This window comes from Symsagittifera roscoffensis, chromosome 10 (genome assembly GCF_963678635.1).
Source record: "Symsagittifera roscoffensis chromosome 10, txSymRosc1.1, whole genome shotgun sequence".
NCBI classification, from domain to species: domain Eukaryota; kingdom Metazoa; phylum Xenacoelomorpha; order Acoela; family Convolutidae; genus Symsagittifera; species Symsagittifera roscoffensis.
Window position 1 is genome coordinate 29,586,742 of NC_087071.1, and position 26,475 is coordinate 29,613,216.

The 26,475-nt window shown below is 35.0% G+C and overlaps 1 long non-coding RNA gene across 1 annotated transcript in view; it reads right to left on the minus strand.

The window, feature by feature from the left end:
- Window positions 1-26,100, minus strand: part of LOC134855598 (uncharacterized) — a 31,125-nt gene extending 5,025 nt beyond the window's left edge. The window contains exons 1-3 of the long non-coding RNA XR_010164513.1: window positions 25,981-26,100; window positions 16,252-16,306; window positions 8,057-8,256 (exon numbers count right to left, since the gene is read on the minus strand). This is a non-coding gene — a long non-coding RNA (uncharacterized LOC134855598). The remainder of the gene's footprint in view (window positions 1-8,056; window positions 8,257-16,251; window positions 16,307-25,980) is intronic.
- Window positions 26,101-26,475: the final 375 nt, after the last annotated feature.

The following is a 26,475-nucleotide window of genomic DNA, read 5'->3' on the forward strand; positions in this document are numbered from 1 at the left end:
TGAGATTTGTATGATAAGCATTTTTGGTCAACCCGGGAGACATCCTCTCTCTTTGCCCAACTGACCAATGAATAGCTCTCGACAATTTTGATGACAACGTTAAAGAAGACACCGAGTTATTTAACGTTGATTTTAAAAAGATCAAACACGGAAAGAGCAAAAATCAAACATTCAAAATGAAAAAAATTCCTCAATCTTAGTATTTAATTTAATTTCACAATCTTATGCATGCTCTTCAGGGGCATTATTTTTTTTTCAATTTAATTCCATTTTTCCACATCAGAAAATTTTTTATTTAATCCGTCGTAATAAATTTAACCTGGCCTAACTATCATACATTTTACCTGCTTTTAATCATTATAACTAACATTCCTAAACATACCAACAGTGCTATTCTTATTTATTTTTATATAGTGCGTTTCACAGAAATGAACCAATCATCCTCGACGGGGGGAAAAGGAGCTGTAACAATAGTTTTGTAGTAAGCTAAAAAAAATCCCGTAAAAGGGAATGTTGCGATTCATTAATTTCTCTCTTTCACCTAATTTTAAATTACTTCACTGGTTTTTGTTTCGACTTTCGAAACGAAAGTAACGGAATATTTGTGCTCGGGGTAGGTTTTTTTCTTCAGACAATTTTCGACTTTTTAACTAGCCATTTTTGACGGATTTTGTTTTATATCATTCAAAAGATATTGTTGCCCTGAGCTCAAATTTGAAAAGATATTTCAACTGTAATCATTTTTCGTAAAGTTATGAGGGGTTTAGTGATTGGCATTTTGGCCAATTTGGGACAATTAACGCGCGATATTTTTAGCGCTATTAACGCGTAAGCGTAGAATTAATCCGTCTTGGAAATCGTTCCAAATTGGTTCAACATTGCTACTTTTCTTTGATCTTCTATGCTGTTTTGGATTCGACAAGCAAATACCTAAATCATTGTACCTCTCAAAATCGCTCCAAAAATAGGCGAACTTGCGGAATCCGCAACAGTATTTGTGGAATCCAGAACAGTTTGTGGAATCCACAAAGAAATGATAAAAATTTTGTATCGTTAAATTGAGCCGTTGCGGAATCCACAACTGTAAGTGGTATCCGCAAATTGTAAGTGGAATCCGCAAATTGTAAGTGAAATCCGCATTTTGTTTGCGGATTCCCTTTACATATATGATTATATGTGGTAACGTTTTAATTTATATGTTTTATTTACTACAGGTGTTCACCAACAACGGTTCACCAACAATACATGACGTCTACCAGTCTCAATTCGATCTCAACTTCGATCTGACCAACTTCGTCACCAACTTCGATCTCAATTCCTCTAACCAAATTTCGATCCCAATTCCTTTAACCCAATTTCGATCTCAATTCCTGTAACCCAATTTCGATTGCAATTCCTGTAATAAAATTTCGATCCCGATTCCTGTAACCAAACTTCGATCCCGATTCCTGTAACCAAACTTCGATCCCGATTCCTGTAACCCAACTTCCATCCCAATTCCTGTCATCAATCTCAATTCCTGCAAAAAGAACAAATTGAACAAACTTATGAAGTAAACTCGCATTTAAAATAATCAGTTCATTTCAATCAGTTAATTCAAATAAAATAGTTATGGTGTTTTCAAATATTGTTTGATAAGGCAAAATTTTCGGTAACATATTTTTGTTTGTGCAATTAACCACGTGTTTTAGCTGTAGTTCTTCAAGTTTTGTTAATCTTTTTATCTGAAACGGATATACTTATATTAGTTTTTTTAAAAAGATAATTTACTTTCTATGAGCAAATTACACCAAATAGATAGTTTACTCTTTATGAGCAACTTTGACGGGGCGGCATAATTTTCAGAACTTAACACATGCTGCATACAGTGAAAAGAATACGGCAAATTACGTTTAATTTAAAGAGATCAAATAACAACAAACAGTCGTAAGAAAACAGTCATGACAACAAACAGTATAAACAGTTCAAGTTGTTCATTCCAAGTCATAAAAAAAATCCTCAGCGGACTGGGCCGTATTATGTCTAATTACTTCTCGGTAGTTATCCTCGACGGCATATCTACCACGGCATGCATTTATATGGCATCGGATTGCGCTAATGTGGAAATCTCTGTGTTCGTTGAACTTGAGATAATTGATCAGAGTGTATAGCTCACGTTCGTTTCTTGCTGGCAAAAAAGCCCATTTTCCCCCAGCACAGAATCCCAAGATTGATGCCATCCAAAAAGTCCTGAGGTTATACTGCCCAAAAAACTAGCAACACACTGTGTGGATGATAAACCAATGGCCTTTCTGGTTACTGGTGTAGCTGGAACCAATATGAAAGTTTGCCCTGTTTTTTTTCCTCATCAAGTCAACGCATCTTATTTTTGCCAAAACTTTCGCAACATTTGGCCAATTAGGGAATAAGATCACTCAGATCGCAATTCAAATTGTTCTAAAACGAAGCACAAGAGAATAAAAGAATCAATCATATTTGCTTTTGGAAAAACAACGAAATTGAAACAAATTGCCACATTCCAAAAAAGATTCTTTAGCAAGCTCCGCCAATACAGAAGGCATTCTCAGAGTGACATCGGCATTTTTGATGGAACTCATTACAGCAAATGCTCGTTTTTTCGAATAATCGAATTTCAAATAATTAACACAAAACGTTTCTCCGGCGCGCAAGATAGTCGATCCTAGCTAAAATCACAAACTAGAATACGGTGTATAAAAAAGAATACAGTAAAATTACCTAGCTAAAACCACAAAACAGAAGACGGTGTATAAACAGAATACGGTAAAATAAATATCGAAAAAAAATAAGAATCAATTGCATCCGCAAATGCAATTTTCAGGATATCAGATGAAATCGATGATCATGCAGAATATAAGGATAGTTGGATGTGATTAATTAGTAGATTAATTACACATTTGATTAGTTGCTAGATAGTTTCACCTGTATTACACCGTTGATGCATCGAGCAAACTTCAAAGGAATGTCACTTTCTGGCAACTCAAAATAATCAAGGTGACCCAAAATTTCTTCTTGCGGTTTTTCCTCCTTGTTTTTTTTATTGAGCTCTGAGGGTTTTTGTTCGGGTCTAGAATTCTCAGCATCTGTAATCATGAATTTTATGAAATCTTCTGGCAGTGATTCTCCGGCGACTCGTTTCCTTGACTCGCTTTGTGACTCGTTTCTCAACTCGGAGTACCTAACGTATAAATTGCCACTGCATGATGCTCCATTCCCCGCAGTATCCTGAGGTTTGTCGACCAAACGAACTGTGCAATGGGACACGAAATGGTCGTTGATGATGACAATCTCTTTTTTGACACTCCCAGCATGTTCAAAAAACAACATCGAGTCACTGTGCAGCCGTCTGGGGTTGAACAGAATTTTATCTTTTCTCGAATTCCGCCTTCTGCTGATGACACAAGTATCATTGTGTTCGTGGAATTTACTTATATTCCATGCTGTTGCGTTTTCCTCAGACAATGCAATCTTTACGCACCAATCGCTGATTAATGAAAAAAATACAGCACTTTCCCTGATGGAAGTGACGGCATCGAGGTCTTATACTTTTTCCTTTAACCGAAAAGTTCTACTTAGCATGATGAGAGACTCTAATATATGGCTGAACTGAGGAGCGATTGAATGATTGAAATGAAATGAGCCTTGGTTCAAGAATTGACTAATGACAGTTTTCCCTGATAATGACCTGCACTGTCTAGTTCCACTTATCAGTTCGTTATCAATTAGCCGTCTTTTCTTTAGGCAGTAATTATTGCATAGATGCTACTGTCATCTGGTGTGCAAAAAAGAAAGTGTCGAAGCTATTCCTTGGTGAACTGTTATCTTGGTATCCTGGTGTTTCGATTAAATTGGTGCTGATAAGCGATGAGAGCTTTGCCGCTAAATTGGAGTTGGAGTCAGTTCATCCTCATCTTGTGCTCAATATTAGTTGCATCTCTCATTTTTCATCTCAATCTAGTAAAAACTTACGGACTCAAAATAAATGTCCAACGCCGAAAACTCATGTTCAGTGCCTTTCAGTTCTCCATCACCATTTGCAGTGCCTTCAAACATCCTGTTCCTCCGTCACCACTCGCAGCACCAGAGACGACATCATTTGCTCCCCCAACCCCTTTGCGAGCAACACTGGGACCTTTCCTTTCGCCTCGCCAATTCCGCCGAAATATGGGCAACCACATACCCCTCTGTGACATGTACATTCAAGCCCCTCGATGGTACATCAGTGCCAGCCTCAATTCTCCATGGCCATCGGCTTTTCCCCACCATCGAGAAGTTGAAAGACAACCGCACGACCATGAGAGGCAAACCTACATTCCCACGGAACCACGAGCCCATGATCCCTCAAAATTACAAGACCACATGATCGACGAGCCCACAGAAAGCCGCAAAGGGATCATGCAGAGCCAGATAATGTATTCGAAACTGTAAGTTGAAGAAATAATTTCACATTACACAAGCCTGAAGGTTTTGGTAAACCAAAAAATGAAACTAAATCCTATTCAATTTTAGCAACCTGGAAAAGATTCCCGAGCCGAAAACCCGATAATAAACGAGACTTTCAAAGAAATCATTTTACAGAATGTCCTGAAGTCGAATGATTGCGCCAATAAAAGAAACGGAACCTTGACCCACAACGAACAATTGACCCTGTTCAGGGCCATTGTCATGTTTCTGTTCACGTGCACAGGGATGCTCGAGAAAATGATCATCAACACCATGGTACATGCTGTGGTCCAGGCGATTGTTAACATAGAAGAAAAAACTGAAGACGATACCGTAGAGCTGAGCATAGAACCAGCAGCCTGTAAGTATCTTTTTAAATCTAAAACAGTGATATGATAAAAAAAAATTTTATGACTCGATTTGATGACTCAAATTTAAAGTGTCAAGTTCTCGCGTCTCCCACGGAATTCCAGTCTGGCTATTAAAGGGTAAGAAATTGTACTATACAGAGGCCAGAACCCATTTAAAGAGGAGCAATATGAGCTATGTTGTTCAGCTGGCTTTTCGGGACACAAAAACATGGTGACGGCTCAACTGCTCTTCGTTAATTCATTTGAGAACGAGGTTTTCCGGGTTGCTCCACTTGTTGATCAGTTCAAACGCCAGGTAGATCAATCGATATAAAGTTTCAATGTCTTCCAAAGGGATCTATTTATCAAAATTGAAACCGACGTGGAATCACATGTAATACTTTCGTTTTTCATAGATTAACGTCATAAATCTGGAACAGCCGAAGCGCCGCCTCGCACGTAAGGTTGCGAAGCTTATGCTTTTGTCTAACAGCCCTACGTTCGAGATGGAAAAGTTGAAGAGGCAAGCTTCAGAATTTCACCAGAAATTGGACGTATACACCTACGAAGAGGTTCTGTTGGCAGTGCGATCCCGACAAGATTCTGAACGTTACGTTCGCCAGGTGCAGCGCGCACCGATCTTTGTTTAGCAGATGACGACTTCCCATGGGCTGTCAAGTAAAATTACAAACTTTTACTCAAAGCAGAACTGGCACCCCATGACCTGAAGAAGGTGGTTGACCATGTGGCGAAGCTGCTCAGTGATGGATCTAAGAGAAAGTTTTAGCCGCTTGAGAAAACCACGAGCCTGAAACATACCGCCAACGACATTGAAAGCTTTCCATATGAGGCTCAGCAAGAGTTGCAGAGTCGTGCATTGACCAAGAGCTGGGTCGGCATATGAGATGATCTGGTGTATATTGGGACCTGGCAAATGGGGCTTAAAAACTGTCCATATTTTGAAAAATGAGCTCGATGAAGTATAGTGGATAAGGTGGCTGGTTATTATGTTGTTCCTTGAGTTTGGATTTCTGTAAGTAGCAAATCGGGCATTAAAGAGTGGGTTGTGTAATGGTTTTTTGAAACTACTGTAAAATTGGCTGGGAAAAATAAAGAAAGTTTTGGAAATAAAAATAACAAACTTGGAAAATTTTACGTATAAAAGCTGTTAAGGTTATCTGAATCATAATTTTCTGAAGAAAGTTTAACTCATAAGCCGGTTAGAGATTAGAAAATTGATGTTGGTAACAACTTCGTTGCTGATAAACGCATTTATGATTACATTATAACATCTACTACTGCTTTTGACAGTAATTTTTTCTTCGTCGTGGAAGCCAGGACCGCTTCGTTTGCAAAAAATATCCAATTGTTGTTGACCTGAATAAATGTAAATACGGTTCGTATAAGCTTGGTAATCGTCCACCTGGACGAGGAGATTGTATTCAAGGACAAAATCAATGTCCATTACCAAGCAGAACACTTGTAACTTCCTGAACAATCAGCATAAATGTTTAGCAATTTTTTATTGCCTGTACAGGTGTTACATCAGTCAATTTTTCCTAAATTTAGGACTAGGACGTCAACTTCCTGTCGGCATATTGGGCATGAGAATTTGTCAAAAATCAATTTAGTTTTGGACTTTAGAGTCTTATAGCAAATAAAATCCTTAGTTTTTTTATGTAACTTTTATGTTCGGCCTTGAAGTCCAAAGTACTGAAGTGACCTTCAGGGCACCAGCGAACAGCTGATGAGCTTTGTCTATAGGACGTCAACTGCTGGTCAGTTCCAATAGACGTCATTCGCTTTCTTTTATATTCTACTAAATGATCAGAAGAGTAGACCCACTCGGAGCCCGAGTCGAGATTTTTCACCTAATTTCAAGCAAGATTGGAGCGGTTTGAGCGGTTTGAGCGTTTTTTTTAGACAAATACGCTCAAAATCTTGCTTCAAAATGAGCGGTTTGAGCGGTTTTTGAACGGTTTATCTAAAAAAAACCGCTCAAAAACCGCGCAAGATTTGAACGGTTTTCAGCGGTTTATCTAAAAAAACCGCTCAAAAACGGCGCAAAATTTAATAATAAAAAGTCGACCACACAGGGATTCGAACCCGCAATCTTCTGATTCGAAGTCAGACGCCCTATCCGTTAGTCTACGCGGGGGGGGGGGTGGGGTTTTTGAAGTGAAGAGTTGGTCAAAAATTCTGTTTTTGGGCACTTTTTGGAAAATTACTACATATTGGTCGCCCCTGGATGAACGTGTTCGTTCGAGTTTTGCAGAGAAGAGAAACGTTGAGTTTGGGACCTCGACCCGGGAAGACCGCTCAAAAACCGCTCAAAAACCGCTGAAATCTTGCTTGAAAAACCGTTCAAAAATCACCGCAAGAAATGAGCGGTTTTTGAGCGGTTTTTTAAGCAAGATTTGAGCGGTTTGAGCGGTTTTTCCAAAAAACCGCCCAAACAGCCCAAACCGCTCAAACCGCTGAAATCTTGCTTGAAAAACCGTTCAAAAATCACCGCAAGAAATGAGCGGTTTTTGAGCGGTTTTTTAAATAAGATTTGAGCGGTTTGAGCGGTTTTTCCAAAAAAACCACCCAAACCGCCCAAACCGCTCAAACCGCTCAAATCTTGCTGGAAAACCGCTCAAACCGCTCAAATCTTGAGCGCTTTTTGAGAGGGATCTCGACCCGGGAGAAGATGCTCAACATCATAAACAAATACTCGTACGTCAAGATAGCACTTGTATGACAAACCCTGTGAAAATCAATTTTTTGTCAATTCTCGATTAATACTTAGACCATTTATCCAAAAGTCCTTTTGGTTATAACCCTTATCCCATCAACGCTTTAGAACAGTAAACAGCAGATTTTAAGGAATCAAAACGCTTTAGTTATATGATGTATAGTTAACTCAGGCTGTTAACTTTGCATAAAACTGTTGCACTACCAAAGACTCAAGAAGTGGCAGGGAGTCTTGAAGTTGCTGGCAGAAAACCCTGATACGAAATAAATAATTGCAAATAATAGTTTCTTCCTTGTCTCAACTCTGATTGGTTAATAAAGTAATTGTCTGCTTACTGACCAGTGTGAATGCGCAGTTGTCTAAATAATGGTACGTTAAAAAATGTGCATACACATCAAACAGTTATTTCATTTCTCAGTGTGCCCGTTTTTCTTGATAATAGCAGTACTGGTGAAAGATAATGTTCAGAAAGTATGAATTGGAACTATTCAAGGTTGGAGATAATTACCTATTGATGTTCCCACTTTCATACCATCAATGTCGTTTCTATCTATGCATGCATCCTGAATTGGCTCAGGTTGACTTGTATAAAGATACCCCACCCAGCCAATGTCGAGTGGTTTTGAGATGCCATATGCATACCCCTCCAAAGTGAACCGGTACATCACACGACTATTGGCTTTCAGGGGGGTTCGTATCAGATAATATCTAAGCAGTTACATTACTCACAAAAACAACTGTTGGAACAGATTAACAACACTGAGTGTCATTTTGAATCGAGCAAAAAATTTTCTATGGTGCTTTCGCCGATAAACGGGTCTGATATTTTACCAACAATTTTTGATTTTAGACAGAAAAGGTCAGCTCTCGACAAAAAAACTGTTTGTAACAGAGCTCAAAACGTTCAATAAACGACCGCTCATTAGTTTTTGCAAACAGTTTTCTTGGCTAAATTACGAAACTTCTGCTTAAATCGAAAGTTCGCGCCAAGTGAACATTAAATTTAATGAGAGCTCGCATCCAGTTTCGATCGTTAGAAATCTATTGTACAAAAATTTTCAAACAATTTTTTCTACAATTGAGAAAAAATATCATATCCAATCAAAAATCGATTTTGATCTCTCTTTTTCATATCAAATAGTCATCTTTTTTAGAAAACTTTATTAGATTGAAAAATCCATATCTGTTGTTCGATACAATCAATTTGATTTTAAACGGTTAATTTTTGACCATTTTCTAACATTCATTTATTGGGCAATAAAAACAGTTTTAACCATGTTATAAATCATCATAAAGACTTTTATTTGCTCCTTTTGTTCTAGAATTTGCTGTTGAGTTGCTAATATTGTTGTCTTTTTTTTTTATAAAAATTGGCTCGCGCGAAACTTTGGAAAACATTTATAGCAGTTTGAAAACTCATTCAAATCTAAATAGTTATAACTTTTTTTCTAGGGAAAGTTTAGCTTAAGATGCAATCTGTTTTATCACCTAAGTATAAGCACACTGTTATAGTTTGTTGATTTTTGGTGTAGTTTTTTATCACTTATCACAGTAATCTTTCAACTTGTAGGAGGAGGTAAATCTCATCTCTTGTTTTGGGGCTACTTAACCAAGAGGGGCCAAAAGACATCTAACTTTCAAAAGTTTTGTTATCTTCAGCACCATTGTAGTTCATAAGAAACAGATAAGATAATTTTGGTGGCAATTGATTAAAAATATTTTAAACACCTAATTTTCGTGCTTAAAATAATTATTATCTTCACAAAAAAAATTATTGACTCAAGCTTATATGCGCTTGGATGCGGCGCTATGGTGCATACACAAAACAGTCCCTTACAAGACATTCCCATACAAAGGAGTCCGAAACCATTTGAGACTTTTTTCCTGATCTTTTGGCGCTGACAGAATTGATCTACGCTTTCAAAAATCAAACATGAGCGTGATTAGAGATCAGAGATTCAAAAATTGAACAACAAGTCAGATAAAAATCAAAGGCTTCATGGTATATTTATTAAAGCGTTAGACTCAAACTCTACAGATCAAAGGATCTAAAATACTGAGAAGGCAACAATAAGTTGATTTTTTTTTGTCGAGCAGCAGAGCGTAAACAAAAGGAACAAGACTGCTCGTATTAGAACGAAGCCTTGAATGTTTTGACTGCCTTTTAGGGTATATGAAGCAGTAATAACATGAAAAATTTAAATTAAAAAAAAATGAAACAAATTTCGTTAAAAAAATTTGAGATTTTTTTGTGAAAAACTTCCCCCACACGCCATATAAAGTACAAAGTGATAAATTCCGCTTCTAGTAACAAATCAATTATGGGAAAGAAATTGCTTCAACCAATTTGGAACGATTTCTAAGACAGGTTAACTCACCGCATACGCGTTAATAGCGCGAAATATATCGCGCGTTAATTGTCCCAAATTGGCCAAAATGGCAATCTTTAAACCCCCATAATTTTACGAAAAATGATCACAGGTGAAATATCTTTTCAAATTTAGGCTCGCATATTATTTTTTTTCTTAAGTGGCCGATTCTGTTATCTAGTTTGTTCTAACTTCTCTGCTATACTACCAATTGTTATCCGAATTAGTTGGAAACAAAATGTGTTTAATCCGAGAAAAATTTTTTCATCAGCGTCTGGAACAATTATCACATCGATCAATGAGACTGTTTTTTGGAATACTTTTTGAGACTGTTTTGTATGGGACTATTTTTTGTACTTTGCTAATATTTTTCGGACTGTTTTTTATTGGTATGTTTTGTATGGGAGACTGTTTTGTACAGATACGGGCGCTTGGTTCACTTGATTTGAAGCCTTTAATTTCAGCCAATCAGAAACTTTTTGAAGCTGGTTTCAATTCTTAAATCCTCTCATAACCCCCTCATAACCGAATAGCTTGTGAACCTTTTTCAGTCATCCAACTATGAAAATTTAGTAAAAGCGCCGCCTTCACTGCCATATATTCTAAATTTGAGAAAAAGCGTGTACCAAAAAAACGCCGTTTTTGGCTCAACCTTCCAAAAAAAATAATGATTTGGCCTGTAAGGTCGGGTCGGTCGACTTTACAATCTCATTTTCTGGTATCTACGGATCCGCCTCTATATACAAACTCTTCATTAGCGAATTCATTAAAAATCGGGTACAAATTATTGATATGATTGCAGACATAAATAAAAACAAGTTTTTATTACGTTTGCTCTTCTACAGCAATTTTTGCAGATATAAGGGTAACACTACTCTGGAAAACGAAAAAAAAATATTTGCATTTATTTTTATTTCAGTGTGATTCCACAATTTGCGTGGGTACGGTTGCTAACCGCGCAGAGCGCCCATGGATCATAATCGATTATATTGTCATAATCTGGTCAGTATCTACAAACTTACAAAATAATCGATTATAATTCAAAAAAAAGAGTAAAATCATAAATTTTAAAGTCAATATAATTCCTTATAATCAATTATAATCCCATAAAAATAGTTTATATTCTTCATATTATTTATTCCACTGTAATCAATTATGAACGATTATAATCGAAAATAATGGATTTCTGCGAGACGTTAATTTTTCAAAGTTATCTCATTTCCTGTTTAGTGCAGTTGCTACTTACGTTTCATAAAATGTTACATTTCACATAAAATTTTATATGTTTTCTTTTGTCTGATATATTCTGTTTGAATTCCTCTGATATATTCTGATTTCCTGCAAAGTTAACAAATGGGTCACGTTTTCAAAAATAATCGATTAAAGTGGAATCATAATCGAGTTCGTGGTCTGAATTTTACATCTGTAATCGATTATAATCGAGCAGAGTCCATGGGCTCTCGGTGCGGGCAGCTCAAAAAAATCGAGACATTGATTTGCAGTTTCATGATTTAAACAACGCTTTGTTAACTGCTTGTAAGCAATTCATTCGTCAGAAGGTACGAAAGAACTTATTCTACGACAGAGTTGAAGATACGCGTTTTATTCGTTTCCTCGAAATCTTAACGTTCCGGCAATCCACAATGTCCATGCATCCAATCGGAGGCTTGTATCTAGTGTCAAATGTTTGAAAAAACTATAAGAAATCTTAGCGGCTTGTCCACGACAATTAATTTACCTTGGTGAAAAAAAACTTTCGTCGATTATAATAATTAACTTGTGCCAAACATTTTTGTTCGGGTTTTTAATTAATTATCTGTTTTTTGGTCTGTTTTTTGGTCCTATATCTTCTTAAAGACCCTCTCCAGTTCACCTTCCCCCCACCCCAGTTTGCTTTACCCCCAAGCCCTGTTTACCCGCTGCCAATTTGCCAGTTTATCCCCCCCCCCCCTGTTTAACCCCCCCAGCCCCCCGGTTTAACCCCCCCACCCAGTTTACCATCCCTCCCTCCTTAGTTGGGGAAGGTACCCTCCCTCCTTATGTGAGGTAGAGAGGAGGGTAAAAAGAGCCGCTAATTGTAACAACTGTTGCTGTTTAGATTTCTCTGGCTTTTTAAAAGTCTTTTTTTTTACAGTGATCAATCTGAATCGTTTTTGACTTGTTGTTGCTAATTTACTCTACGTGACAACCCTCATCCTCTTGCCGAAGAATGCAGATTGTTGAAAAAACGTGCTCATTTTTTCAAAAGTTGCTTGAAATAAACAGTTTTTTTTCTTCGGGTTTTTTGAGAACGAAATTTGTCTTCAGGGTTCTTTGAGAACGCACGGAAAATAAGTTGGTTCAATTTTAAATAACATCAACATAGTTTTTGATTTGTTAAATAAAAATCCGCCCTTCGAGAAAAATACTTTATAAATATGTTTTTTTTTCTGATCAATATCTGGTTGTGTTTGCAGTTTGCTGTTAATTAATAATTATGAGGAAGCCTTCGACCTGTGTTTATGAGAATTGGCGGATAAAGAAAGTTCGCATAATTTCCAAACAGCAGTTTTAAAAATATGTCTATTTTAAGCAGATACATAAGACAAGTTGGCCTATAATTGGGGTTTCTTCGGTTATTTCACGCTCTTAAAAGATTAATCAAACAAGAAACATTTTTTTTGCGAATCTGGATTTTTTTCAAAATCATTTTCTCTTGATTTTACCTTAGGGGAGCCAAAGCAGTTATTTAAGTTGAAAAAGTTTCTTCAGTCCAGGTACTTAGAATATATTTTTTTCGAAAATGAGTTTTATTACAAACGCGACAAAAGTTCAAAATTTATATATATTTTTCATTTTGACATCGATTTTTGTCTCTTCTAGTTCAGAAAAGTTGCACAAAAATGAGTCCAAATGAGTTCTCTCATGTTATTTTTTTTCTTTTAAAATTTGGGGTTCATTGCAAGTTCAAAATTACCCGAAAAACATCTCTGTGAAACATATTTAGAGCTGTTTTAAAAGTTTTTTGTTTCGCAGTAAGCAAAAACACTTCATGGTGTATCTGTTTAAGCAAACCAATAATCGATATTCAAGCAAGAATTATCCATCCGAAAGGTTTGACAAAAGACTCCAGTTTTTCACTAGTTCTGACTCTTGACATTTTTAATGATGGAGTGACCGAAAGAAGGAAAAATTTCGAGTAAACAGAATCTTACGAAAACCGTAACAATCTTCTAATCGCTGAACGAAATTAACAGAAAACCGAAAATTTTTTTTACAAGAGACTGCGAAAACTACTGTTCCAGTGGACTGGCGATGGGCGCCTTCAGCTATTCGAAGGTTCATACACAGATCATGTTTCGGTTCTGGTAGCCTCGCAACATGTGCCCGTCTGATTCCAATTTTTTGAAGGATTTTTGTTCTGTCATTTTAAAAGTTACAGCTCTAAACTTAAGTACTTTCGTTGAGGCAACTGCAACTCTTGATTGCTTAGTTCTGATAGGTTGTCTATAATTCAAACCTATTAAAATCAAAAAAATATTGCTGTAGACTTTTTTTCGGAGTTTTGCTGAGAATTTTAATTTCGGTCCATGGCGATAAAGCAGTACCTAACAAGAAATTAAATAAAAGAAGTTCCAAAGATAGAAAAAATTAAACTCTATAGAAAACTATTTGAGTTGAACCCGAGTACTTATTAACTACTTTTAATAAATTTCTTGATAGATTCTGCTGACCTCAATAGACCAAAAGCATTTTCAAGAAAAACATTTTTTAATCGCAACACAACTTTGATTAAATAATAATTTGTTTTATCAATGAGCCGAATGTTCTTCGATCAGATAAAGTCGCACAGCAAAGAAAAAACGGAAAAATGTTAAAAGTTGACAAAAAATATCCTAGAATCGGCCCATGCAAACAATAACCAATCCCCCCTCGCAGAAATTATTCCAAGTTAATCAATGTTAACCTATAATTCCAATGAGATCATTGCAAAATAGAGCATTATTGATGGTTGTTGAAACACTAAAATTGACCATCCTCAGAAAAACAAGCCGAATATTTTCATTAATTTTACTGGAAAATTTGGAATACTTTCATTTGAAAACTATAAAAAAAGGGAAGGTACTGATAAACAAACAAAACGCTAATGCAAAAGGAAAAGCTTTAGTTCCTGAAAAATGCTATTTTTGTTCGGACTCTCAAATTGATGTATTGCAGACAAATATTGACTTTTCAATTAGCTATTTTCGACAGAACATTTAATTCAATCTGAGAAATGGTGTACTATAAAAGCATAAATACAATCGAAATTGGGTTTATTTTTCGGTTATGCCCCCTGAATGGATATGTTTGGTAATTCAAATTTCGAGTTCAAATTGAAAGCGCGAAAGCAAGTGAAACAAACAATTTATTACCACTCGCGTGCAATTAGCAGCTGCTCGATTAGGAAACTTAGTGATAAATTTGCCATATACTTTTGTTTCCATATTGAGCAGCTACTAATTGCACGCCAGCGGTTTTTAATTACTTGTTTCACTCGTTTTCGCGCTTTCAATTTCAAGTCGCAATTTAGTTTGCCAATCTTATACATTTAGGAGGGTATAACCAAAAAAAAAACGAATTTGAACTCCTTTGAATACTATGATTGAAAGTTAAAAAACTTTGGCGCAAAGCATTTATTCGTTGTTAAGCGTTTACGGTCACTTCAACCATTTCAAATCAAACTGATTCAAGCTATTCAATTTATCGATACATTACTACATGCAAAGTAGATCACTTGTAGCTTGAGTGGTGAAATACAAAACAAACTGTTTTGAAGTATTTTTGAAGCGAGAAATTTTGTTAGATTTGTTGGACAATTTTCTCGGGAAAAGTAAATTGATGAGATCAACGAGTAACATTTTTTGTCAAAACGGATATGTTTTTTTTGAGAACAATAATAAATAGAACTGGAAGTTTGATGCTATTGTTCCTACTATTAATGAAGAAAATGAAAGAACTCTCGTTTTTGCGGCGGTTTTGTTTCTCCAGACAAACGTCGAATTTTTGATAAGCAAATTGACGAAATATTTTGTTCCATCAATCGAAAAGTATTGTTGTCTTGAGCTCGACTATATTTCCATTGAAATTTTTTCGTGAAGCCATGGGTGCTTAAAGATTGCCAATTTGGCCAACTTTGTGAAAATTAAGCTCAATAAACTTCGCACTAAGTATGCGTAGGTGGAAATTAAGTCCGTCATGAAAATCTTTTTGAATTGAACTGATTCGAGCAAATTGGTCTATTTAAAACTTCGCTATAGAAAAAAATATATCACTTTGTACTTTGAATGACGTGTGGGGAGACGGTTATCGAAAAAATTAGTTTTTTTTTCGTACTTGTAACCCATTTTCTAAAAGCAAACTCTACTCCACAGACCTTAAAAAGTAATTGGAATATTCAGGGCTTTGCGCTGATGCGAGCAGTCTTGTTTTAACTAAAACTCAAGCAACCAATATTTGTAACTTATTACGGGACAAGTAGTTTGGGTCCTTATATTGGGTGGATTCTAACCTTGGTGCATATTCCTTTCCGACGATTTGACTATCGAGTAATTTTTCTGCTTGAGCAGCGTGTGAAATCTGGAGCACTTTAGTCGATGCTACAAATGAATCACACGGCTGAAAATCAAGACTCTTGGCCATATCTAAACAGCAGTTTTTTTTTTCTTTTCAGAAATCCTAAAAGCCGGAACACGAAATGATGCATTTTTTAGACAAACACGACAAAATTACATACAACTGACTTTTCTAGTCTGGATAAATTTAGATAAATGTGAGATCGGCTGCCTTTTTCCTGGAAAATTATCTCTTATATCTCCATCCATTGTTGTAAAAGTAGCTGTTCGCAACATCTGCTGCCAAAATTGGGGTAAACTTCAGTAAAAACGATAATTCTGATAGGTCCAACTTTTAGGTGGAAGTTAGAAAACTAGGTCAGCACCTAACCAACACAATACCCCCCCCCCCCCCCTTTGAGTATCTAGTCAGTTGCTCTCACCACTCGCTCAGAGCACGGGTTAAAAAATTTTCTTAAAAAGTTCCTTAGGTACAATTTTAGGCTCGGCCAGCCAAAACTGGTTCTCTTGAAATAGTACCAAAGAGGAAAAGAGTATACCTTTTAACGTGTATCCCACCACTAACTCCACTACTGATTAGAAATATTTATCAACCCGGGAAAATAACTCTGGTAAAAAAGAAAAGTCCCTGTTTTTTGAGCGGCCCTCCTTTTGAATACAAACCTTTTTTTGCGGGAGGTGCAGCGGGTATAATTGGAAAAGCCTCAGATTTGCCAGAAGATAATTTAAAAAACGGTTACCTTCAATCGTTTTTTGTCAATAAATTTGCTGAAGAAGGTTCAAAATTAAGTGAAGCTATTAATTGCTTATAATTTTTAATCGATACAAACAAAAAAGAGGTGTGCCACATATCAATTGAAATTACATGCTAATTGGTGTTAGTTTGAGCTCACTAAATGCAAATCGAAATACAAACCCTCTTGCGTTTACTTGAGTTTGCCCTATTTTTCTGTTTTCAGTCATCTGCTAATTTTTAATTTTTTCTAGAAAAACAGCCTGTTGACTATAATCAGGCAATAGCATACATTTTTGCTATTCAAACCTAAGGCCAATCGTTATAAATCCAGTTCGACCTTATGTTTCGACCCATTGCGACTCAGTTTGAACTTCAATTCCCGCTACTATCGATTTTGGTCAAAAAATGACATCTGGTTTGACCACTTTGGTCGAAACAAAAAGTCGAAAAATTCATCCGGGTTACGCTATAAAATATATGCTTCCGTTTGGGAGGAGGGGGAGAGAAAAACATCTAATTACTTAGAGGAAGGTCTCTTTTCTAACCTACTAAAATCGCTGTCGCTTTTTTGGCCTTACTGAGTTATGACCTAATGGTTATACTCATAGAGTAATTTCAGATAACGTACACCGTCTGCTCGTCCCGCTATCTTATTTTCGGCCGCATAGATTCGTGCAACATATTAGTCTAATACCGATCTTAAACTCCCGAGTCGAGATTTTTTACCTAATTTGAAGCATGATTTGAGCGGTTTGAGCAGTCTGTTTAGACAATTACGCTCAAAATCTTGCTTCAAAATGAGCGGTTTGAGCGGTTTTCGAACGGTTTATCTAAAAAAACCGCGCAATATTTGAGCGGTTTTTGAGCGGTTTATCTAGAAAAACCGCTCAAGTCCGTTCAAATCTTGCGCGGTTTTTGAGCGGTTTTTTAGATAAACCGCTCAAAACCGTTCAAATCTTGCGCGGTTTTTGAGCGGTTTTTTTAGATAAACCGTTCAAAAACCGCTCAAACCGCTCATTTTGAAGCAAGATTTTGAGCGTAATTGTCTTAAAAAAACCGCTCGAACCGCTCAAGTCTTGAGCGGTTTTTGAGCGTTTTTTTAAACCGCTCAAAAGCCGCTCAAACCGCTCATTTTGAAGCAAGATTTTGAGCGTAATTGTCTAAAAAAACCGCTCAAACCACTCGAATCTTATATATTTGCCAATGGTTATTTTGCTCGAGCATTAAAAAAAAAGTCGCTCACGTTGTTTCTGGTCAAGACATCGAAAAAAAATCTTGCTTGATTTGAGAACGGTTAAGCACGTTTTTGAATTGTAGATAGTATTTCAACTGCATCTTAGCGCATTTGACCAAAAATGCTTATCCTACAATTTCCAAATATAAAAAAATGCTTGTCCTACCTAATCTTACTTAGGGGTTGTGATTTGTGATCAAGGGTTGGAGTAGTAAATCGATCCACAGGGTTCAGGTATAATTAGAACGCAAGTAGTTCGTTAGATACTATTTTATGACTTACTAAGTTTAATTGTTTTAACCTGGGTCATCCAAATGAAGGATGAGTAACAGATGTTCTTCAGTGTTTATCCTAATTAAAACGGTAAGTTTTTTTTAAAAAAATATACTTTAATTTTGGGTCTTTGATAAGTGTTGGGTAGTGAATCGACGTTTGAGGTCGTTAGAAACTAATTAAATATGGAGGGGGAGAACAAAATTGTTCTATTTGATCCAAGAATAGGCCTTGATGATCAGAGATTTAGATATTTAAAAATTTTAAAATTTATATATAGTTTAAATTAAAGATCCAAGGGAAGCCTTGATGATCTGTTATTTAAATAAAACTAATTTAAGTGAAAGCAAGGATAAGCTTAGATAGTTTAAAATTAGAGAGTTTTAGTTTTGAAGATTGTTAGTTTTTGAAATTTGCTCTTATGTTTTAGGTGATAAAGCTGGGATGATGAGATGATTTATACTAACTAATTTTTGCATCTTTATATTCAAAAAACAATTGTTCAAGTTGTTATTTAATTTACAGCTGACTTAGGGAAAACGACAGGTGTTGTTTTTATCAATCGTTATTGGAAAAATAATAGGTTTAGCGCCATGAAAGGTCATTGAAGATAGTTCTTCAAATATTATATCAGTAAATGAAAGTTTAAATTTACTGCTGATAGTATTCTAAATACAAAAGTTTATCTTGTTTTTGTCGTGCTATAATGAAATCAATTATTAGACTTCTTCCTAGTCGTATGTCGTTTCTTGTTTGACGTCTTCTTCCAAAACCGGGTAGTTCTCGTGTTGTTCGGAATATTGGATCTGATCTATTGAAACGTAGAGACATATCTATTAAGTTTTTGTCATATAACATTTTTATGAAATGTTGTATTTGTCTAATTCTAATCTAATTTCTGTCTAAATCTAGGTTAGTTAAGGTCTGTTCGAGAATTTTGGTCGCACCAGATGAGTTACGTTTTAGGTACTATACTCACAGAGTTATTTCAGATAAGGTACACCGTCTGCTCGTCAAGCTCTCTTATTTTCGGCAGGATAGATTCGTGCAACTTCTTAGTCTAATACCAATCTGAATCTTACTCTTGTATGTCCTAGTCTCAATAGATCTAGTGTATACTGGTTTATGCGAATTAGATCTTGGAGTTTATCCAGAAGGAGCACAACTGGATTCAAATGATGTAGTTTCTTTTAGAAGTTGCGAGCAATGAATTTTTGGAGAGAGGAGAAGTATGGTTGTTTGTGCTAGACGGAGGAAGGTTGTTTCGTTCATGTTTCAAGATGGGCCTCGTTGATCCTGCTTGTCTTTTCTTGTTATAAATTCTTGTTAGTAAAATTTTAGGTTTGATTCATTATTAATTGTTGCCGCAAAAGTGATACTTTTTAGTTGGGTTAATTTTTATGAGTCGCTCACACTAGACCAACTCTCATCAAAAACTAAGTGTTGGTCAAAAAGCGTGGTTGTAGCGAGGTGGTTTAGGCCGGCTATAGATCATGCTCAGGACTCCCTCTGGTTGGTGAGGCCAGGAGTGGGCTATATTTTTATGGTCTTTTTGTGCAGAGTCTCTTTATTTGTTCAAGCTTATGTTACATTTTTATTTCTTTTTTTTTCTTTTTGTTATTTCTCAAAAATAAAAACTTTTGATTTGGAGTTGTCTTTCGACTTTTTTGTCTTTTATTTTGTTTTATGTTGTTTTGCTGGACTTAGCTTATTGAGAAGTTATATACATATCCTGCTAGTGGTTTCAGGTAATTTCGTTTTTGGTTATAAATGGGGTAAAATTTGGAGAAAAATGGAGGTTGTTTATTTAATCTTTAAAAGAAGGTAAGAGATGTGTTTTTCGTTCTTGCATCTTTATCCTTTATATGTTTTTTGTTATTTAAGATAATCATAGTGAGAATATATTTAGTAATAAATGGTGCCACAACGATATTGTGTTTTTTTTCTGTGATATAGAATGTTTGTTTCAAAGGTTTAGTTAAAAGTTTTCTTTGTTCTATTTTTCGAGTGGGAACAAGGAGTAATTGAATTTTTCCATTACTTGCTAAACTTGATCCTCGTGCTGTAGCTATTTTGCTTGAGGTTTTTGAAGGTAATAATTTTGGATGTTTGGGTGTAAAGTTTGTATTTCATTCAATGTGGGAATGTTTACATGATTTGATTCTGCTGCTGAGTCTATTAAAAACCAATTTCAAGGTCTGGTGATTGAAAACTTTTTTTCTTTAGACTTTCTGAGAGAAGTGGGATTATCCAAGTTTTTTTGTTAGTTTTACTTTATTTGCTGTATTCTGTTATATTTTGTTTGTACTTGAACTTCCTTTAAATTCTTGTGCGGTATAGCCTGTAATGTTTTGTGTATTACGAGAATTCTCAAAATTTTTAAAGTTCTTATTTTTTGATAAAAACTCGCTTCGATTGGTATCTGGTATTCATTTTCAATTTGAAGTATGTTTATTGAAACTGTTTTTTCTGTTTCGCTCTCATCATTTGTGGATTCACAGTTTATGTGATTTAATTGTATTTCTAAACTGTCTTTATTATCGATACCGGGAGGATCTGATTGCGTTTCTTCAGTTGATTGTATTTGGTTGATGTTTAGGTTGTCTGTGATGTTTAGGTGTGCTACATTTATAGTTTTGTTTTGAGTTTTGATATTGTGTATTATTCCTATGTGGTGACTAAGAATAATTTTTTGTCGATTTGAATAATTAGAATTTTGGTTTTTGGAATTATCACGTGATCTACAGTGATATTTTTTGTAGTTTGATGTTTCGTTTGAATAGTTTCGTGATTTATTATCTGAGTATTGTCTACTCCTATTGTTCGAATACTTTGTGTTTCGGTTATACGAAGAATTTTTAGAACGGTCGTTTCTATAGAATCAATTTTGAGAGTTTGAATGTGAACGACTTCTATTGTAATTGGAGTAATTACTTCTTTTTGAAATTGTCTTGAATAATTATTTCGAGATTGATTGTTTTAACTGTTTGATGGACTATATCTATTTTGTGAAAAATTTCGTGAATTTCTTCGATCTGGAGGTCTTTTTCGGTAGTTATAACTGTAAGGTGGTTGTTGCCTAGAGGTAAAATAGTAATCTGGAAGTGGTTTTCCTGAATTAATATTATTGTGATATTTTTGTTTGGTATTTCATGTTTTTTTTTCATTTATTGATAAGCTGACTCATTTGGTTATCAATATTTCTGTGGTTTGTTAGGATTATTCGGTTGTTTCTGTTTACATTCATCAATATTATGCCCATATCTACGGCAATAGTTACACCATTTTTTGAATGATGGGTTTTTCTCGTAGATGATCAATATTTGAGTGATTTTTTCGGCTGGCTCAGTGTCAGAGACATGAATGTTATTTAGTTGTGAAGTAGTTGTATGGGTGTTGTTTACGTATTAAAATTTTAAATTTTCTGTTTCTTCCGGTTCATAGTGAATTCAGCTTGTTCTAGTTTATCTACTAGTTTTCGGAAATCAATATCGGGTTCTCAAATTGAAGGTGGATGCGATGAAGCTCTATTCCTTATCGCTATTTTTCCTAATTGTGGGATTAGAGTCATCTTTAACTTTTTTTGTCATTTTTGTGTTTTTATAGTCTTGCGTATTATGGGAATTAGTTTTTCTTACCAATGTTTCAATTCTTTTTGCAAGTTGTTTAATTGTTTCTTTAGGTAGTCTACGAATTTCGTTGCATAGAACTCTTTATGTTGTTTGTTTTTTTTTTAAAATTGAACGTTTTTGAAAATTTTTGTGCGAATCTTTTCCAATCTGATTGATAATATCATAATAATTGATGTTCATAGGTAAAACTGAAAGCCATTTTTGGGCTGCGCCATCTAGTGTGGTTTGCATAAGAGCTGTGCGTCTATGTATTCAATTTTGATGAAGTGGCGTATTTACTGGTTCAGGTCCTATATTTAAAATTAAATTGGCTGTGACTGCGTTTAAATAATCTTTTACTGAGTATTCAGGGTCTGCTCTTGTGAATACCATTAGTGGTTTATTAGAAGATATAGAAGATCTACTCAAAATGTATGGATTCATAGTCATTTGTAAGGATTTTGCGGCATTTGGTAATTGAGAAAAACATGTAAGTTGTCTTTTTTTATTTCATGTTGTTGTAATTAATATGGAAACGGGATTTCATTTTGCATTTGAATTGTTTGATACCTTTGTGTATTTATAGGATTTTGTGATTGAAAGTTCTTATTATATGATGTTGGGCTATGTCATGTTTGTCGTGTTTGTTCGTTTCGTGTATATGGTTCGAAAAGATCTGGTTGATAAATAGGATCTGCTCGATCAATATTCCAATTAATGTTTTACTGATTTGTACTGAATCGTTGATGAATTTGACTATAGTAATCTTCATCTTCTGAAATATGTGTTTGAATCCTTATATGGTGTTTTTTGGTCATGTTTTTATTTTGCTGGAAAAATGACAAATTTTCGCTACGATCCATTGTAGCTCGTGGTTGATCGTTAACAAATACTGTGCGAGAGGCTTGTTGTTGTACGTTTTGATTATAGTTTTGTGCTTTTGATTGAATTTGACTAGTTCGTATAAATGAGTTTTGCTGCTTTGGATTTTGCAAAACAGTTATAGTTATGGTCCGAAAAATTGTTTCAATTAGACGTCTCGTTTGTTTATTTGTTCGTTGCGATGTCGTTACTGGTTTAATTGTTAGATAAACCAATTTTGAGTCAACTGGAATAACAGAAGGTTTTTTCTGTGGATTGTATGGTTGGTTGTTTGCGTGAATTCTGTATTTTTGTTTTTTGGAACTTTTTGTGTGGGATGAATCGGGGAAATGCTTTCTTGCGTTGTTGTTGGCCTTGTTACGACTATTTCTTCTTGATGAAATATGATGGAGTTTGAAATTTTTTAAAAGAATTCTTGTTCCATTTATATTTGCTTGTGTATTAGTGAATATGGAGTTTAAGCTATTATTTCCTGCTCCGTCAGTGAACATTGCATCATAAAATAAAGTTGTTGCATCAATAATAAGTGGAGATATTCTAACGTAGTCTTTATTGAGGGAAATGAAGGTGATGGCTTGAATTGATATATCAGTTGTCATATTATTAAACAATGGATGAGACCAATCAGGGTCCAAAATGTAATCTGTTTCATCTTCTAATTCAATTTCATCGTCTGAATTTTGTGATCGAAAAAACTTTCTTGATAGTGCTATGAGATCAACCTTATGAACAAACTAATCAAATATAAATAAGCCATGCTAGTATCTTTTGTAGATCATGTTTAACACTTTGTGTGATTTCGTTACTAATGAGGTTTTCACGGATTGTATTTGAAACTTTTGAGAAAATACAGATTCCCTGTCTTACAGTTGATTGTCGGGATGTTTAAGTTGATGACTCACTTTATGTTTCTTTCAATTCTATAATATATAGATTGCAATAGATAAGTGAAAAAACATCATTTGTGATTATTGAATTTGCTCTTTGTGAAATTTGGTATTGAATAATTTTTATAGGTCTGTGAAAACATCCGAGAATTCTATATCTATATCGTCTGTTTGTATTTGATGTGTGGTGTGATTTGGTTTTGGTAATACAATTTCATTTGTATATATACCGTAAAATGATGTGATATTATATATACATTTGAGATAGTGGTCAAGGGTTTGTCGCTTCAGTCCTACTTCTGAAATCCTTGTTTATATGGGCTATTTCCTTTTTCAAAGAAATTTACAATTAAGTTGTAACAAAATTGTACTTGTCCTCGGGCGGGTTCATTTTGTGGTTTATTGAAACACGTGAGTATCAAGTTCTCATTGAAATTTTTGTTGTCTTCGATCATGTTTTATAATGTAGAACTGTTAGTGTGTATCATTTATAATGTCTTATTGGTTGATTCCAATTCATAAGACGTATTGGTTTGAATTTTTTAGGTCTTGAAAGTCCTGTACTGTGTATGTTTTCGATTCTGAGACTGCGTTTTGTCGTCTTGAAAAAAGTTTTTGATAATTTGTTTTTGTTTGTTTTTATTGTCTTTTTTCGTTTTTGTCTAACGTTAGATACTATTTTATATTTTACTAATTTTTTAAGGGTTTTAGCCGGGGTCATCTAAGAAGAAGGGCTACAGTTAAGGATGAGTAACCGAAGTCCGTCACTGTTTAGCCTAATTAAAATGGTTAGTTTTATAAAAACTTATTTTAACCCTGGGTCGTTTATAAGGCCTGGGTAGTGAATCGACGTTTGAGGTCGTTAAACTCTTTTAAAAGTATGGGAAGGGGAGAAAAAAATTGTTCTGACTTGATCCAAGGAAAGACTTGGTGGTCAGAAAAAAAAAGAAAATTAAATTTAGGTTTAAATGAGTTTAAAGATCAAGAGAAGCCTTGATGATCTGTTTATGAAAGAAACTTAAAATATGGAAATCAAGGATAAGCTTTAAAAAACTTTATTGTAATTTTTAAGCTTAGGAAAATTTAAAAAATAGAGTTTAGATGATAATTTTTTGAATTTTTGCTGTTTATTTAGGCAATGGAGCTGAGATGAAGAAAATCATATGTGTTAAATTATAGAACAAACAATGATTTTTATTAAAAACTATTTTTTGTATTTTTTTTCAATAAATTTTTTATTCAATAGTTTTGATTTTTTGCAGATTTTGGGTAGAACGACTTGTGCTTTTCTTATCAGTCGTTATTGTATAGATGGTAGATTTGGCTCCAAAAAGGTTGTGGAAGAGTTTTTCTTTACATATTTTTCATGTCAATAAATGAAAAATTAAATATACTGCACAAAGTATTCTCAATACAAAAACTTGTTCCGGTTTCCGTCGTTCTATCATGCAGTAGAGTTGTCGATTTTCTGATCGTTTTTCACACCATGATCTTTGTCTTCTTTCAATACCTTCAAGACCGTTATTTCTTGTATTGTTTGAAAGACTGCGTCTAGCACTTTTGCAATTTGCAATTGTCTAATTCTAAATTAGTTAAGGTCGTGTTCGAGACTTTTGATTGCATCAGGTGAGGTATGACCTAATGGTTAAACTCATACACTAAATTCAGATAAGGTACACCGTCTGCTCGTCACGCTATCTTGCTCTCGGGCGGATAGATTCGTGCAACTTCTTAGTCTAATACCGATCTTAATCTTACTCTTATTTCTCCTAGTCTCAATAGATCTAGTGTATACTGGTTGATGCGAGTTAGTTCTTGGAGTTTATCCAGAAGGAGAACAACTGTATTCAAAGTTTTATTCAAAATGTTTTGGTGCTGAAACTACAAGTAGTTTCAGCACATACAAATAAGTGTGAATGTTAGAAAGGGAGTATGATTGGTTAGCTAGTGATATTTTATAGTGATAATTTATTAATATTATAATTGGTTCATATATAACAGTTTAGAACTGGTTCCATTACCAACTGGTTCCATTTATGGGTTTTGCTAATTGGATACGTAGGGTTGTGCAGTTACTAGTAAATAAAATTTGTTTACTTGTAAATTACTAGTAAGTTACCACTCTTTTACTAGTCAGTTACTTTTACTTACTAGTAAGTTTCAAAAACTCAGAATCTGCTTGAAACTACCAAGTTTGAAGACTATTCATTTTACACAAACACAAAATCCGCTAAATAATCATTATGATAAATATTATCAAGTGAAGCAGCGTTGCAGTATATGAAAACAAGTTTTTCTGCTCTTTCGACTGATAATTGAGCCTCATTTTATTTCAAAAGTTTCATTTTGGTTCAACTTACTAGTAATAAGCCTTATTTTGCTGGCTAGTAAGTTACTAGTGCATTTACTAGTAACTTACTTACTAGTAAGTAAGTCCGCACACCCTAATGATAAGTATTTTTTGATGATCTAAGAGAAAAGTCAACAATGCTTGGCTTTTGAGTTGTGGACAAAAATAACATCTTCCCCCAAGCAAATCAATTTAAGACCATACCGCTCGCTCAGCAATGAGCTTGAGTCAAAACTGCCAAAATTGGTACTCACACAATTCGCCCCTCCTAAAATTACCGGCACATTTCGTCCCTCACAAAAGAATTAACTGTGTAATACGTTTGGTGCGAAACGTGCGAGGACGAAATGTGTGAAATTAATAGGGGTGAAAAAAGTGCGTGGGGCGAAACGTCGGACATTCGCCAAAATCTTGTATGAAAAGAGGAAACTATTTTTTTCTGATGCTATTTTAATCATTCCTTTTAACAAAGTTTAGATTAGAACGTGTGGCACACTTCGTTAGCTTATATGTTTCTGTGGTCGCGTATCTGAATCTGCGTTTAGGCGAGTAAAGCTTCAATATAATAATCTACAATTTAGTTGACGCAACTGCTTAACTATTCCGATCAGTTTGATTTACGTATATTTGTTTATACCAAGGTATGATATTTGGTGAGTAACCATTAAATTGGTGCCTAATTGTTGACAGAAAAGCGTCAAATTTCTGCATATTCCAGAAATCAAGGGTCTGGCGATCTCAAAGTGAACGCCCTTCCACAATGCTAAGTGCTGAATTAAGAGGCAAGCAAAATTAGATTGAATCGAGGTTTTGAGATGAGCTTGCCTTCAAGTGGCCGTGATCAACCACTTTTGCCCAAAATTCTGAAGGGGTGTGTAATTATGTCGCAAAAAAATCATCTGTGAAAACTTTCTTCTCACTTTGAAAAAAAAAAACTTTTAAGTCATCTGAACCCATTGGAGAACCTCCTTTAGCTATAGTCATGTGCTTT